At 38.8% G+C, this 18,540-nt stretch overlaps 1 protein-coding gene and 1 pseudogene across 2 annotated transcripts in view; one reads left to right on the forward strand and one right to left on the reverse strand.

Moving 5' to 3' along the window:
* The window catches only part of ARHGAP15 (Rho GTPase activating protein 15), a 788,583-nt gene that overhangs the window by 260,559 nt on the left and 509,484 nt on the right, over positions 1 to 18,540 (forward strand). The gene's annotated exons all lie outside the window — the stretch shown is intronic.
* LOC130290114 (U2 spliceosomal RNA) lies at positions 13,180 to 13,272 on the reverse strand (annotated as a pseudogene).

The raw sequence follows: 18,540 nt of genomic DNA on the forward strand, positions 1-18,540 counted from the left end.
TGCCCCTTCCCACATATACCTTCCCCTCCTTTTCTCTTCCCCTTCCCCCCCTGTTTCCTTTCCCCTTTCCCCTCCCCCCCCCCCTTTCTCTCTTTTTCCTTTCTTCCCCCCCCCCCCCTTTTCCCACTCCCTTCCCCCCTTTTCTTATCTGTTTATTTTTCAATGATTATGATGGTTCTAGCTGTTACATTTGTAGTGCGATAGCATAATTCCGCGATACACTCATATATATAAACCATGAGTGTGAATGCTTCTAAGATATGCGGTTTTCTTTTCTTTTATTACTATGAGAGATAGACTTCTGTAACTTACAAATGATGTTGATATCTTTCTTCTCTTTTATATTTAATATATTTTTGTAATAAAGAAATTGTTATATCTATGTATGTTAATATATTATATTATATTTTAATACTGTTTTCATGTAAAAGCGTCCATATTTGATAAATCTTATACAATTTTTGGGATTTCTAATTTATGTTTTGCATGTCTTGCAGTGGCGGTTGCTATTGGTTTCTACATGTGGGTGGTTGAACCATTTTGTGTAGGTGTGGCCATTGACGTCACGTCCACCTGTCATTACAGGTGTGCCGTTGCGTCATGTCCGCCCACCCACATGTATAAAACCCGGTCTTTGTGTAGTACAAGTTATGTATGACTAAGGCTTTGTTGTAAAGCCGAAACGCGTCACTGTACCCTGTGTTCCTGTTAATACCATCTGGTGAATAAATATTATCCTCCGAGTTTCTGGACGCTGGACTCCTCTTTCTTCTGTTGTTCAATTGGGCGAGGTCCGCGCTCTGTCCGTGCGCACCTGGGGTGAGCTTAAGCATTGCTGTTTCTCTATCTTATATATATATATATATATATATATATATATATATATATATATATATAAAACGGGTCATGTCACTTATTTACGCTGATGACAAAAATATGTCCTCTTTTTATATATTGAAACCCCGCTCCAAGCTATAGGATCACAGAATTATTTTCTATGCTCCTATACACATATACTAAAAATATCCCCATCTTTATATTCTAAAAAAGCCACCAGTCTTCTTATGTGACTCGTACAAAAATCTAGTCCATTAATACCACAGAAAAAGAGGTATGGTATTTTTTCCCAGAAACAATGCCCTAGTCATCCTCAAGTTGCAATATCAGGCACAGCCCAATGATAAAATTGCCATTAAAAAGTTACATTTTGGTCAAAAAGGGACAAAATTTTGACTGGACAACAATTATTTCTAAACGTTTTACATTCCTTTTTTTTTTTTTTTTTTTTTCTTCTTTTGTGAATATGATACACCCCTTCATTTGTGGAGGGTATCACATAACAATTTTGAGAAACATTTTGAGAAAATTTTGAGTGTACACAATTTAATTAAAAAATAATAATAATATGTTACTTAGTACCTAATCCTGACCATGTACATCTATATTTTATTCCTCTATCACCTGTATTTAATATAAAAAAATCCTCTTTTCATTAACTCACAGTGTTATAAATCCTCTTAGGGTTAGGGGGCATGTCCCTTCATTGTGGTGTAAGTGATTGGTGTGTGGTAGGAGGGGGCATGCACACCCCATGTGCTGGTGGGAGGTGACTTATATGTCTGCTCATGCAGCATTGTCCATGATTCATCTCTTGTCCATGACTCATGGACAGGCTGATGCTTCTGCAGGATCGGTTAGTGTCCCAATACGTATGGGGACCCTTAGTTTCAGTGGCTGTTTTATTTTTTTATATATTCAAAAAATTTTAAACAACCATATTACAAAAGGTATTTAATTTTTAATCAGTAACAACATATAAAAAGTTTTTAGATATATCAGTGCCGATTTAAGTTTTATAGACTACAAACTGTTTAATCGCAAAAGGTTTCTGACACACTGCACAAGAGCAATGGAGGTAAAAGTGTTTGGCTTCTGATTTACATTTGTACTCAGTTGCCCTGATACCATTTTTTCATTGTGGCAATGCCCTGGGGAAACCTTTACCCATGTTCGTCACTGACTGCACCAATATTTGCCAGGAACAATCATCAGGAACATGTTGCACTTCATGATTTTTAATGCTTTAAGATATTTGTCAATCTACTTCATGTGGTTTGGAGCTCTGTAGTTGCCAAGAAAATGCCTTCCTCTTGCAGAATCTGCTGACACACTACAGCCACATGAGCTCTAGCATTGTCTTGCCTTAGGAGGATCCCAGGGCCACACCAGCATATGGTCTCACAAGGGTCTGAGGATCTCATCTTAGTACCTAATGGCAGTCAAGCTACCTCTGGCAAGCACATAGAGGGCTGTGAGGCACCCCAAAGAAATGTCACTCCACATCATTACTGACCCACCGTCAAACTGGTCATGCTGGAGGATGTTGCAGGCAGCAGAACGTTCTTCATGGCGTCTCCAGACTCTGTCATGTCTGTCACATGTACAAAGAGCACAGGGCGCCAGTGGCGAATTTGTCAATCTTGGTGTTCTCTGGCAAATGCCAAATGTCCTGCACAGTGTTGGGCTGTAAGCACAACCCCCACCTGTGGACGTTGGGCCCTCACACCATCCTCGTGGAGTCTGTTTTTGAGTGGAAACATGCACATTTGTTGCCTTCTGGAGGTCATTTTGCAGGGCTCTAACAGTGCTCCTCCTGCTTCTGCTTACACAAAGGCGAAGGTAGCGGTCCTGCTGCTGGGTTGTTGCCCTCCTACAGCCTCCTCCATGTCTCCTGATGTACTGGCCTGTCTCCTGGTAGCACCTCCATGCTCTGCACACTACACTGACACTATACAGCAAACCTTCTTGCCCCAGCTCGCATTGATGTGCCATCCAGGATAAGCTGCACTACCTGAGCCACTTGTGTGGGTTGTAGACTCAGTCACATGCTACCACTAGAGTGAAAGCACCGCCAGCATTCAAAAGTGACCAAAACATCAGACAGGAAGCATAGGAACTGAGAAGTGGTCTGTGGTCACCACCTGAAGAACCACTCCTTTATTGGGGGTGTCTTGCTAATTGCCTGTAATTTCCACCTGTTGTCTGTTTCATTTGCACAACAGCATGTGAAATTGATTGTCAATCAGTGTTGCTTCCTGAGTGGACAGTGTGATTTCACAGAAGTGTGATTGACTTGGAGTTACATTGTGTTTTTTAAGTGTTCCCTTTATTTTTTTGAGCAGTGTATATCCCTAAGAAATGTGTATCTCTCTAAGAAATGCCAGTCTTGTGGGTCATACTCACGACCTAAACATGTGAACAACCCATCAATATCAGTACAGAAAACAAGGCTGTCAGCTTGTAAAAAACATTTAGTTAAATCATCTTGGTGGCTTCGAAAGACAGAAACTTTTGTACAGCAAACACCATCTGTGGAGTCTTAAACCCAAAACTTCTGTTGTGACTTTTGACAAACCTAAGTCCCTCACCAGATGGTTTCATTCAGAAAGTCTTATTAGATGAGGTTTACCAGACATGTAAGGTTCAAAATCCAGATCAATGTCCCTGTCCATGCTCAGCTCCTGCATTGCAGCATCTTCATCTGTTTCAGCTCAGCTACATTTCGTAGTGGCTCTGGTATGGCAAGACTGTCGTTATGTGGCACTGGTCTTTTGGTTGAAGGCAGAATTGGGTATTCAAGTAATTTCTAATTTTCAGTAGAAATACCAGAGACATTAGTCAGACAGAAGTAACAGTCCATCACAGGGTCCTTTTTATTGATAGTTAAAGGGGTACTCGGGTGGAAAACAGTTTTATTTATTTATTTGTTTTTTTTAAATCAACTGGTGCCAGAAAGTTATACAGATTTGTAAATTACTTCTATTTAAAAATCTTAATTCTTCCAGTACTAATCAGCTCCTGTATGCTGCAGAAGAAGTTGTTTAGATCTTTCCAGTCTGACCACAGTGCTCTCTGCTGACACCTCTGTCCATGTCAGGAACTGTCCGGTGCAGGAGGGTTTGCTATGGGGATTTGCTCCTAATCCTGGCAGTTCCTGACATGGACAGAGGTGGTAGCAGAAAGCACTGTGGTCAGGCTGAACAGAACTATATAACTTTCTCTGTAGTATACAGCAGCTGATAAGTACTGAAGGATCTGGAAGGATTAATAGTTTTTTAATAGAAGTAATTGACAAATCTGTTAAATTTTTACTGGCACCAGTTGGTTTTCCACCCGAGTACCCCTTTAATCAAAATCTGGACACAACTGCCCAACTTCAGGATTTTCGAGGTTTCATTTGAGCTACAGCAGAGCAGTACAACAAAAGTGCGCAAAGCACTGAAGTTTTTTTTTTTTTGCTCCTATTTGAAAATGTATTGTATTTCCTGAATTTAAGTTAAAATAAATAAAAATAAAAAAAAGGTTTTTACTTTGGCAGAAAAAATAAATAAAAAAAAAACACTTGCCTAATTTCCCGTTGCCGCCATCCAAACAATGCCTTGCCCCTACTGATCAGCACTTATTGGTCCCATCTTAACACAAGTAAACAACTTCTCAGCCAATCACTTGTGTTAAGATTAGGATGTTAAAAGACTATAGAACCATCAGGACATCAGCAGCAGGGGATCGGGCAGCATTGATTTAAGTTGTAGATAGGAAGCTTAGACATACAGTACTTAAATATTAAAGGGATACTCCGACTTCAGGTAACAAAAATATAAATTCTGCAGACACATATAGCCATGCTTATCTGTCTGCCCCAGTTCTCAAACCACCAATATCCATTTGTTTTGAGAGTCTAACTCCTGTACTTCCTGGATGAGCATTGTCTCAGCATTTAAATTCCCAGAATGCATTGTTTTTCCTCAGTTCTTCATCACTCCCCTCCCTAAGCCCTCCTGGTAATGTTGATTTAGGCTGGAGGGGCTGTTCACAGGTGATGACATCAGTCAGGAGGCGGGCTAAAGCTCAAATACAAGATCCAGCCACCCCTCCTGAGGCAGCAGAGGAGACAACACACTGAAAATGAAAGGACATCAAAACTTCCTGTCAGGAGAGAGGGAGGCGCTAAGAGATGCTGAGACAACACCACACTGACAATGAGAGGACTATTTAACTTCCTGTGGGAGTGAAATATGCAAAAGCCATTAAATTTGTAATACCGGTACCACTACATTAGTAAGTTATATATCTTAAGCTGATAGTTTTTTTTTTCAAATACAGTTTTTTTGAAATAGGAATACCTCTTTAATGATATTAATATTGATTGTATTTTTTTATTTTAATTTTAACTTTTTATTATTTTTATGATATGTCTTATCATGGTTATTTTAGCCTGTATGTAGTGTTATCTTATATTACTTATTATGTATATAATCATAATTCTACTTAGTCTTATACCTTCTACTTTCAATAACCTTTATTTAACACCTACCTCCTCCTTTCCACTACGTTATACGGATATGAGGATCTGGGCATATACCGTATACTTTCAGTGGATCACCGTTCCTCCCGCGTTGTGTATTTTATTCCAGCACAGCTACAATAGCTCCACGGTAAGACTTATACAGTATACGATAAAATAAAATGTCAAACATCATTAGTCCGGTGGTGTAACTACTAATTTTTCGTTCAAGTGCACAGTGTGGATGGTAGGAGCTGGATTCCATCCAGACAGCCTCACTATCATTTAGTTCTTAAAACCCAGGGTAGACATTTAAGCCCCCAACCCCTATATCTTCTCTGCAGGTGCATAGGAAGATGAACACTTTGCTTCTATTCTGGCAACTTCATCAGATGTGTTCTGTATAATTAAATAAGAATGCATTTTCCCCCTAAAATTACAACATCTTATGTGCTCTTTGCAAAATAACCGAGCAGGACAGAAAGAGGGAAAAAAAAGGTTTAAGTGTGATTAGCTCTTTATTTTTTATTTTTTTATATTATTAGATATTTGTCTCCATCTATAATCTTTTTTTTCCTTTTTGTTTTTGTTTTAATTAATGCGTTTTCGCATTCCTGTTATTAAATAGCACAAAAGTCTCTGTTTTAGTATTATTACCTTATTTGTATGTTCTACAGCTTGATTGTAATAGAAAATATGCAACTAATTCCTGGCTGTTTAGCAATTCCAACGGGGACTTTTGTCTTAATCAGTGTTATTGTAAGTAACATTAGCATTATTCCTTTACAGCTGCGCACAGAACATACTTTAAGTACATATTTGCTTGAAAAGACTTGTATCATGATATTATTTGTAAAGGAGGCATTTGGTAGAAGTGGTCGCCAATGGTAATGTCATTTTAGTTTTTGTTTTGCAATGTAAGTCAGTGTGTGAATGGATGGATGGATAGAAAGATAGATAGATAAACAAAGAATGGCAGCAGCACTCAGCAAGTATAAAGAATGTGTGGCTTTATTCATCAAACAAAGGCAACGTTTCGGCCGTCTCTCATGGCCATTGTCGAGCAACAAATGGTACAAAGTGCAGGGTATAAGTAGCTTAAATCCAATATTATAATTAGTGTGACAGGGACAAAATAATTAAGACATTTACAGACAATCCCTGGTTAAGAATAAATAGATCAGGTTCATAAAAAGACTCAACACACTCATAGGGAGCCCTAACTATGTAAATATAAAATTTAGTGCATAAGAACAATAAAATTTGTCCATGAATGCATCCATAATTAATAGTGTACATGTGTCTGTGCTAATTAGTGATACCTCAGAGAAGCAGGGAGGGAGGAGTTCCGGTATGCACAGTGTTCATAATATTCCACGTGGAACGCCAAGGTATACTGTACACACTCCGTGTGTGCTCCGCTTCTGGGTGGCAAGGAGGAAGTTACGTCATCTGGAACGCACTGACTCTAAGCTAGTGACCTGTGTGCCTCTGTGTATGTAAAGTTCCGTTCACCAGCGCCATCTTAACAAACGTCATGCCCAAAGTGTCATCTCGTACAAATCCTGGGTTATATTATAAGGCTCTGCAGTTCCTATATATACAAGGAGAGCGTACTGTACTTGTGCTGGGTTTTGCGGAGGGTGGGGATGTGTCGCAAGGGGAGCGTAAACCACGGTCCGCGGCACATGAAGCATCATGTAACCATGGTGATCTCGGGGAAACATTACTCCTCGGGAACCGACAAGATCTTGCTGTCCCGATCCACTCACCCGTAGGGCATCATCCTGGCATCCACCCATCCACTTTTGCTGTTCAGGTTAACTTGTAGGTAGCTGCAGATCCAAAACATAAATAGTAGCACTCAAAAGGAAAAGCATTAGTGTAGAGAAGGCGTTCTCGTGGATCTCATGTGGCACATGTGCAAACTGTAGTCCCCCTCCTCAACTGCATCCGTGAAAAGAAAAAGAAAAAAAAGGAATAATTAGACAAAAAAATTGTCATATATCAGAGTAAAAGTTGGAGGCATCTTATTCATAGGACTTACTTATTCAATAGTTACATATTTTATGGTTGACCTTAAATTCGAAGTTCAAACCAGAGGGCTTCAAAGAGTTTAGCGTGTAAATTCAATATAACTCTCTTCTTTTCAAATGACTGACCATGTCACCTGGGGGAACGTGGTCAATCATTATGAAACTAAGGTCTTTTTTTTTTTTTTTCTACAATGATAAAAACGTTTTGCAATGTGGAGGTCATTGTCTCTTTTTCCGTATAGTGTATCTAAGATGAATCATCATGTATACACTAGATGGAAAAAGAGACAGGACCTCCACGTTGCAAGACATATTTATGATTGGACACAGAAAAAGAAGCTAGCTAAACTCTTTGAAGCCCTCTGGTTTGAAAGTCAAATTTAAGGTCAACCAAAAAATATGTAACTTATGAATAAGTAAGTCCTATGAATAAGATGCCTCCGACTTTTACTCTGATGTCAAAACATTTTTTGTCTAATTATTCCTTTTTTGCTTTTCTTTTCAGGGATGCAGTTGAGGAGGGGGACTACAGTTTGCACATGTGCCACATGAGATCCACGAGAAGGCCTTCTCTACACCAGTGCTTTTCCTTTTGCATTCTACTATTTACGTTTTGGATCTGCAGCTACCTACAAGTTAACCTTAACAGCAAAGGTGGATGGGTGGATGCCAGGATGATGCCCTTCGGGTGAGCGGATCGGGACAGCAAGATCTCGTCGGTTCCCAAGGAGTAATGTTTCCCCAAGATCACCATGGTTACATGATGCTTCATGCGCCACGGACCGTGGTTTACGCTCCCCTTGCGACACATCCCCACCCTCCGCAAAACCCAGCACAAGTACAGTACGCTCTCCTATTATATATAGGAACTGCAGAGCCTTATAATATAACACAGGATTTGTACGAGATGACACTTTGGGCATGACGTTTGTTAAGATGGCGCTGGTGAACGGAACTTTACATACACGCAGGCACACAGGTCACTAGCTTAGAGTCAGTGCGTTCCAGATGATGAAACTTCCTCCTTGCCACCCAGAAGCGGAGCACACACAGAGTGTGTACAGTATACCTTGGCGTTCCACGTGGAATATTATGAACACTGTGCATACCGGAACTCCTCCCTCCCTGCTTCACTGAGGTATCACTAATTAGCACAGACACAAGTACATTATTAATTATGGATGCATTTATGGACAAATGTTATTGTTCTTATGCACTAAGTTTTATATTTACATAGTTAGGGCTCCCTATGAGTGTGTTGAGTCTTTTAATGAATCTGATCTATTTATTCTTAACCACGGATTGTCTGTAAATGTCTTCATTATTTTGTCACTGTAACACTAATTATAATATTGGATGTAAGCTATTTATACCCTGCACTTTGTACAATTTGTTGCTCAACAATGGCCATGAGAGACGGCCGAAACGTTGCCTATGTTTGGTGAATAAAGCCACACATTCTTTATACTTGCTGAGTGCTGCTGCCATTCTTTGTTTGTGGATTACCCTGGACTTGTGGACTCAAGTCAATTACAGCCTGCACCACCGCATCAGTTTTCAGTGCTGTTTCTGGATTGCATAGATAGATAGATAGATAGTTTCAGCAGCAGCAGTCCTGTGCCTGGTCGCTGTCGCTGTGCTGTTTCTGGATTGCATAGATAGATAGATAGATAGATAGATAGATAGATAGATAGATAGATAGATAGATAGATAGATATGAGATAGATAGATAGACAGACAATAGATAGATAGATATGAGATAGATTGATAGATAGATATGAGATAGATAGATAGATAGATAGATAGATAGATATGAGATAGATAGATATGAGATAGATAGATATGAGATAGATAGATATGAGATAGATAGATAGATATGAGATAGATAGACATGAGATAGATAGATAGATAGATAGATATGAGATAAGTATGAGATAGATAGATAGATAGATAGATAGATATGATATAAATAGATAGATAGATAGATATGAGATAAGTATGAGATAGATAGATAGATAGATAGATATGATATAAATAGATAGATATGAGATAGATAGATAGATAGATAGATAGATATGAGATAGGTAGATATGAGATAAAAAGACAGACGATAGATAGATATGAGATAAATATGAGATAGATAGATATGAGATAGATAGATATGAGATAGGTAGATAAATAGATAGATATGAGATAGATAGAAACATAGATAGATAGATAGATAGATAGATATGAGATAGATAGATAGATAGATAGATAGATAGATACAATATAGGTAAATAGACAGATAGAAAGATAGATATTTAGAAAGATAGATAGATAATAGATAGATGATAGATGGATATAAAAGCCATATATGAATAAAAAGATTGATAAATAAATAGAGTTAGGGCGGCAATTATTATTCTTTTAGATGCTTTCGATAGATTCCAGACTAACATTTTATCAACATACCAAATGGCTATGCCAACAATAATTCTGCTTTATATTATAATGTATGATAATAATACATTAGGAACTGATGATTGTTATTACGGGGAGAGAAGAAAACAACCACTGCATCTTTATTGTTCAGTAACTGAGCAAAACTTGTAAGAAAAACATAGAGATTGCATTGGGTAAAGGTGGTTAAACATCGTCTACAGAAATATAATTACGTAAATACTGATATACTGTATAAGGAACAAAGAGGGGAAAAAAGACAGATAACATGTAGTGATAAATAGCGCCCGGGGCTAGGAAGTAATGAGACTGTTTTCCATGGAGAGTTCGGTCTGCTCTTCAAAATTCGTCTCTTGTCTTGATAAATCCTAAAAAGTGTAATTTACTTGTGAAAGTAGGAGAGCAAAGGCAACAACATTCTCTTGATAAGAGCACTTGTTAAGGTTGATAAGTTGGGTTTCGAATGTGTGAGGAAGAAAATGTGTCACAGTTTGTTTTAAGGTGACAATGTGAAGCGTTCGGCAACGCAAAATTTCCTGTCGAGACGCAGCGGACTTTTAAAAGCCCCTCATACTGGCACAGTAGAAAGCGAATGGCAAAAACAAAGACCCAGTGCTAACTAAAAAATAAATAAAAAAAATGAAGAATAAAATAATTTTAAAAATCTTTTTTTTTCTTTTATAATTTTGAAAATAATTTCTGTTCTCATTTAACTCTCAGTCTCAGCTTATTCACCCACAGACAAGAATCTCTTAATTTTTTCCTCCTAATGACAGTCGTCGTATTACCTGTAAATAAATGCATTTTCATTAAAGCTCAATTGAAGAAGTGAGAAATCATTAAAACAACCGCACAGTGAAAAAATAATGAATATTCTGCATTAGCAGACGTAGCCTGTTCACCTTAACTCATTCATTGTTGGGTAGAATGTGTGAGAAGTAAAGCAAGTAACAATGTATTCGTATTTGGTAATGACTCTTAAAGGGGTGGTCCACTTTTTTTTTTTTTTTTTTTGTAAGAGGGTCCTCAGACAATAAACTGATCATTAGGTTTTCTTTTAAAGGGATTGGGTTTAATTAGAGAAAAAAAAAAGGTTTTAGTTTCCCTACAGGGCCACCTCTGATCAAATAAAGCATTACACTTTTCTTATTACACTTTTCGGTTTTTGGAATAAAGTGACATGTCAGGTCCTCCAGAGCAAGTAACCCTGTTTGTAGTCACTCTTTGCATTGGTTAACAGATCTTAAATCCTATATGACAGCCACAATTTCTTTTACAAAATGTATTTAGTAAAGAATTGAAAAATGGTTTTCCATCCAGTGTGCCTCCAGCTGTTGCAAAACTACAATTACCAGCATGCCCGGACAGCTTTGGCTGCTTGGGCATGCTGGGTGTTGTAGATTTAAAACAGTTGGAAACATGCTACAATAGATAATATAATATGAATAAATATACAATTATTATTGCTTTTATTATTATTATCATAATAATAATAATAATCATTATTATTATTATTATTTTTATTATCATTATCATTTCTATTTACTCTTGGCTTTGGTGAATAGATCCTAAATCCTCTAACAGTCACTGTTTCTTTTCCAGAATTTCCTTTGTAAAAAATGTATTTTCCACCATTGACACTTCCATCAACCAATAACACAATGATTACCATCCAGGGTGCCTCCAGTTGTTGCAAAACTACAACTACCAGCATGCCCAAACAGTCTTTGGCTGTCTGGGTATACTGGGAGTTGTAGTTTTGCAACAGCTGGAGGCATCCTGCAATAACATTATGGTTATTTTTATTTTTATTTAGTAAGTGAGCGTTCTTAAGAAAATAAATACAAATTAATAATATTAATAATAATATTATTATTAATAATAATAATCATCATCATCATTATTGGTTTGTTTATTATTTGTTTACTTATTTATATTTACTTTTTTAAAATCATTTTTCACTTATTTTTAAAAAGAAAAAAAAATCCATAATGTGATTTCAGCATGCCTCCAGCTATTGCAAAACTACAACTCCCAGCATACCCTGACAGTCAATAGCTACCTGGGCATATTGGGAGTTGTGGGTTTGCAACAGGTGGAGGTCCACAGTTTGGAGACACTAGGATGGCGGGCCACTGTCCCTGCAGGGCTGGGGGGGGTGGGAGGGGGCTGGATGTCGTCGGGGCCCGCGGTGGTCTTCGGCCTGTGGACCTCCGGAGGCCTGTGGACCGCCGATGGCTGCCCGGGCTTGCTGGGAGTTGTGGTTTTGGGGCCTCTGGAGGTCCGCGGGTTGAGGACCGCTGCGGGTGGAGAGTTCGCTCGAGTGTGGGCCGAGGGGGGTGTTTTCAGCACGAGGAATCGTGCTGGGGAACTCGGCTTGTACTCGAGTATATGCGGTAAGTTTTACTGAGGGTGACGTGTTCTCTTTGTATTATACAAGGACTTGGCTACAATGTGAGCATCGTATATAACATGCTAATCATGATGCATTAACATGAAGTATATTGTGAATATGTTAAACAAGTAATTGTGATGTAAAACAATTCCTACTATAACGTGTAAGTCTTCTTTTCTACATGTAACAGTGTCATTGATCATGCTGTTGCCATTACCTACCACAGCATATAAATAAATCATGAATTGTTCTGTATTATCGGGAAAAATAAAAAATAAAAAAAACGTGCACAGAGGATGTGGTCTATCGCAAGCTCTTCTCCGATAGGAGAGAGGCCCCCCAACAAACCTTACCCTTCGCCTCCGGACCAAAAGGTACCTGCGAGGTTCCAGGTTCGATGTCCCTTTTCGCCGAAGCTACTAAGGGACCACAAATGCTCCCGGCATACCCCTGCCAGAGCAGGAGTACCCGGGGTGTTTGCAGAGAGGTGCGGAACCTAATGGCCACACACACCTCCCCTAGACCGCCAGGAGGGACACCCAGAAGGGCTATCGCGTCCTGACAAATCCTGTGGACACACACCACCCAAAAAGTGACACAGAGAGACAAAAAGAAAGAAATAAGTGAATGTGTGCAGATATACTGCCTGGACATCCGGATGGATCTATAAAAATTTCTCTGATCCTAGCCAGAAGGCCGGGAATCAAGAGGTGAGTGCCACAAAGGTGCAGAGATCATGGTGCCCGTGCTTCAACTCCATGAGTCCATCCTTCCAGTGAGTTTTGGCACCTCGGGGTCACCACTCCCCGAGGCACTAAAGTACCTTGGCTCTAGACCCTCTCAGCCTCATGGCGAGACCCGGAGGAAGCAGGTCACGTCAGGGCAGCCGTCGAGCTGATTCCTCAGAACCAGCCCCGGAATGCCCCGGTACACCTGCTCCCTACCATGCAGAACCCATCCCCACCAGCTCCAAACTGGCATCACCTACCACCAGCATGAAACTGATAAGAACAGATACTACACTTGATCTTAGCCAAAAGGCCGTGCGAAAGGAGCTAGCCACAGCTCTGCTGGGGTGTAAAGAACCCAAGGGCAGAGTATAGAATATGTGATACAGTCCTAAACTCTATCTGAGGAAAGGAAATTAGGGGTCATTACTTTTAGAAGACTTAAAGATAGGCAGACAATATCATTGAGCAGCAGGAACTGATAGACTCCATATGTATATGGGGAGAGGTATGTGCAATAGAGAGAAGTGCTTATGGATGTATAGGGAGAGGGATTACCATTGGAGAGGGAAGAGATTATGGGTGTATAGAGAGTTGTGTTAGCAGTAGAGAGGGAAGTTCTCATGGGTGTATATGGAGAGGTACGTGCAATAGAGAGAAGTGCTTATGGATGTTTAGGGAGAGGTATTATCAATAGAGAAGGAAGTGCTTCTGTGTGTATAGGGAGAGGGATTACCATTGGAGAGGGAAGAGCTCATTGTTGTATAGCGAGATGTATGAGCAATAGAGAGAAGTGTTCATGGGTTTATAGGAAGAGGAATTATCAGCAGAGAAGGAAGTGATCATGGGTGTATAGCGAGAGGTATTGGCAGTAGAGGGAAGTGTTCATGGGTGTATAGGGAGAGGAATTAGCAGTAGGGAATGAAGTGCTCATGGGTGTCTATGGCAAGTTATTAGCAGTAGAGAGGGAAGTGCTCATGGGTGTATATGGCGAGTTATTAGCAGTAGAGAGGGAAGTGCTCATGGGTGTATATGGCAAGGTATTAGCCATAAAGAGGGAAGTGCTCATGCCACTGCACAGAGCCCTGGTGAGACCTTAAAGTATTGTGTGCAATATGGAGACTGTATCTCCAGAAGGATATAGATGAATTGGAGAGAGTTCAGAGAAGATACTAAGCTAGTACATGGATTCCAGGATAAAACTTGCCAGGAAAGGTTAAAGGACCTTAACATGTATAGAAGAAAGAAGTGACAGAAGGGATATGATAGAGACTTTTATATATATAAAGGAATCAACACGGTAAAGGAGGAGAGGAGATTTATATAGAAGGAAAACTACCACAAGGGGACATAGTGTTATATAGAGGACATCATTTTAAATTAGAGAGGTAAAGGTTTCTGCAGTAATATTGGGAAGTATTACTTTGAGAGAGTAGTGGATACATGGAATAGCCTCCCTGCAGAAGTAGTGGCTGCAAATACAGTGAAGGTGTTTAAGCATGGATGGAATATCCATCATATAAGATAGGGATAGGTATAGGGCTATCCTTCATATAAAATAGGGATAGGCATAAGGCTATGGCTTTTTTCATCAGGATTAGCTAAGTTTCGGCTGTCTCACATAGCCATTATCAAGGGCTTGATAATGGCTGTGTGAGGCAGCCGAAACATAGCTAATACTGATGAATAAAGCCATGCGTTAATTTATCTCAAACGGAGTGCTGCTATTTTTTATTTTAAATAGATAGAAAATGAAACAATTAGGCATTATGAATCATCTTTGAATGCAATAAATTTCTTTCCTTACAGTAGATGTAGACATAAGTGTTGAGCGTGAATATTCGAAATGCTAATTTTTTACCGCAAATATCGACACTTCGCGATTTCGTGAATATTTAGACTATAGTGATATATATTGCTAATGACGATTATTCGTAAATTTTTTTCGAATATGCGAATTTATGTGAATATGCAAATATATGCGAATATGCAAGTATTTGCAAATAAATATTGTGCAAATATTTGCAAATAAATATGCAAATTTTCGCTTATATCGGCACTTGAAGTCAGAGGACAGTGATGTACAGATATAATCGCGCATGCGCACTTAGCAAATTTCATTAAAAAATTTTGCATGGAAAATTAAAGAGAATGAACATAGCGAATATGCTAATTTCACGAACATAGGATGAATATTTTCCATATATTCGCGACATATCGCAAATTGGAATATGGCCCCTACTGCTCATCACTAGTAGATATGTCATTTACATTAAAAACATGTTTAGAAAGCGATTTTGACTTTGAAAACAAACACACAAGCACCATTTCTAGGTCACTTAAGGAATTTAGTTCCTTCTGTATGTTCTTTATAGTCATGTATATAATTAAGATTGGAGATGAATAGGGGATAATTGAGTTCTATTCATTGATGAACGTGTGTAAGTAGTTTCCAAAGTTTTTAGGAACCACAAGGTGAGCATATATTGTCAATACATGGTGTGTTATACACCTGACAGAAAATTATAGCCCCCTCTCCAACCAATAAAGGGAAGCAAAAGGGGAAGGAAATATTTATCAGTAAAAGGCCACCTGTATACACCAGGATTTTTTAGAGAGTAGGACTGTGTTAATCTTGTGGCAGGAACAGAAGGAGGGAGATTCGGCCCCAGATGGAGAGCTATATAGTAAAAGAAACAAGTTTGCTTCAAGGAGTTGTCTGGCAAAAAGAAAATTTTCTGCTGAGCTAGAGGTTGTATAAAAACATTAAAGGGGTATTCCGGGATTTATTTTTATTTGACTATGCTACAGGGGCTGTAAAGTCAGTGTAGTTGATAATATAGTGTCTGTGTTTCATGGTGGTCTCACAATTCTTCTGTAATTTTTGCCCCAACGTTTATTTTTAACAGCATACAAAATAAGTGAGATCTCATGTTATTCCAGGTTGCAGTGTGGCCCGAGACATAAAATCACTAGTCAGTTATTCAGTCTTCTTCAATGGGTGGAGAGACCACTGGGTGGGAGGGAGATCATTCCGCAGTAAATTAAAACTAGAGAGGCACTCTAGTTAAAAAGCACTGGTCTATTGCATGGAAATGATCACATGTGAGGCTGATGATGGAGAGAGAAAAGTGACCTCCCACTTACAAACAAGAAGTCATGGGACTTGTAGTCTATGGGAGCAAACTCCAACAGGAAATAGCCGGTTTACGATAAGATAACCACGTTATGGTAATCTCACAACACAGACAATAAGCACCAAGACAAGCACATATTCTTCCTTAGTATGTCCATTACTGTTTGGCAGGTAGGTACTAAAATCACCTTATGGTGGACAACCCCTTTAACATGCTATACTCACCTCTTTCGTTCCCGCTACAGCTTCTGCGCTCTCTGCAAATCTTGATCTTCCATAAGTCTCCTCCTCTTCCAGTTTATGTGTCATTTTGTCCCCACAGGACCACTTAGACAGATTTTTTTGTCTAAGTTTGTCCAAGAAAAGTCGCCGGGTTGCTCTGTGGGGCATTTTCTGAGACATTTAAAACATTTACATTTTATTTCCATGAAGTGTTCTAATTTAGAGCACTTTGTGCAGTGGTCACTGATTTATCAAGGGCGACTTTTTGTGAAATGTCACAGAAATGTCTCAAAAATGTTGTACATGCCAGATGTAGAAGTTATCACAGGGCGAGTCAACCATTGCTCTATAGAACTCTATGCCACAATTGCATTTAGGTCCGTGCGACATTTTATACATTTGTCACATGGACCCCAATTCTCTGCGACATTTAACCAGACTAAAGTAGAAAAGTTCTGTGGTGATTCATCAAAGTCTGTGCACCATTTGATAAATATGGCGCACGTCTGCCACTTTCTCCCCAACATTTGCGGACTAATAACGGCCAAAACTCACTCCAGATTTGTTAAATTCCCCTCACCATGTTTATTTTTTTATATAACCCCAGCCCGGTGGTACATTTTGCCTAGAAAACTCCTTTAATAGTAGAAATAAGATTTATATATATATTTATTTATTAAAATGCATTGAATTTATTTTTATTTAAATGTATTAAATATACTGTGAGAAAGTTAGCAGATTGGAATATCTCAGAAATAGAGTATGCATCACCTTTGAGGATCTGATACATTCATGCATTCCATAGACAACCAATTGATTTTAATGGTGAAAACTGATTTCTGGGACAATTCATTGGGACAATTTTTTACTAGAATTTTTGGCAGGGAACAGTTTAACGAAAAGACAATATAATAAGCCGAAAACCCCTTTAACTGTGGTGTAGTGTAATAAATATACATTCTTTTGGGTGGGGAAAAAAATCAGGGGAAATTTGCTAGACAGATCAGCTAGTCATCGTAGTTTAAGTTCTTTCATTAAAATAGTTTAAAAAAAAAACTTCATAGGATGTTTCTTGAGACAGTTAATTGACATTTCTAAAACAAAAATAGTAAACAAAAAAATAAAATTTATCAAAACACATCCAATGTTCAAATAATAGAAGCATATACAATTAGTGCATCTGACAAAGTTCAGTCATTTTTAAATCTGTAGTGCCCTATTATTTCCATACCTTAGATTTTTTTTAATTACTGCACTTCAAAATTTGGTTAATGAACATCATAACTTTTTTTATAGCTACTTCACCTATTTTCACTTCTTTTTACTAGGAACGTTTCATGCATAGAAGGATGGCAGGAGTATTGGCATAGGGGGTATAAGGGTAAAAGATTCAGGACTCATGTGCCTAAAGGGGCCTGAAGACTCCTCTGCCATACAAGAAGACACCATTATTATAAGTAATACATAGTAGGTTGGAGGCTACAGATTTTTTATCAAGGCCAAGAAACCTTAAAGGGGTACTCCACCCCTAAACATCTTATCCCCTATCCAAAGGTTAGGAACTCCCCCCAATCTCTCCTGCAGCACTGCCGTTTCTCAGCTGCACGGAGCGATACTCACAATACTCCGTCCTCTGTATTGGTTGTCATTAGCTACGGAGCAATCCTTGCTCTGTGCAGCTGAGGAACGGGGGTACTTCAGGAGAGATCCCTGCCGGTGGGGAGCCCCATGATCAGATATCTTATCCCCTATCCTTTGGATAGGGGATAAGATGTCTAAAGGTGCAGTACCCCTTTAAGTTATGCATCTGGAAGAAGGTACAGCTAAAAAGTTTAAGGAAGATGTTCTCAACATAATGCTAGGCAACCATAATGACCTAGTACATTGTTCCATGTTTTCCCTTTCTTTCCTATGTATGCTGCAACCCTCTTCAATTTATAATCTAATTCGAGAGACATGCAAATTCCTCTTTGACACCTTCGAGCCAAGTATTTTGAGTGTAAACCTGAAAAAAGGGTGATTAACACAAAAACACATCATAGTTGATCTCCGAAGCACTGTTCCTCTGCAGCCTAACACTCTGCAACAATAGTAATCTACATTTTATAAGAATGAGCAATAAGGAAATCAATGTTTTGGAAGTGTTAACTAAAACATTTTTGCTCCACGACTTCAAAAAGTTCTGCCAATTATGTATATGCCAGAAATGCTCCTTCCCAAAGCCTATAACAGCAGAC

The sequence above is a fragment of the Hyla sarda genome, chromosome 8, assembly GCF_029499605.1.
Source record: "Hyla sarda isolate aHylSar1 chromosome 8, aHylSar1.hap1, whole genome shotgun sequence".
In the NCBI taxonomy this organism is placed as follows: domain Eukaryota; kingdom Metazoa; phylum Chordata; class Amphibia; order Anura; family Hylidae; genus Hyla; species Hyla sarda.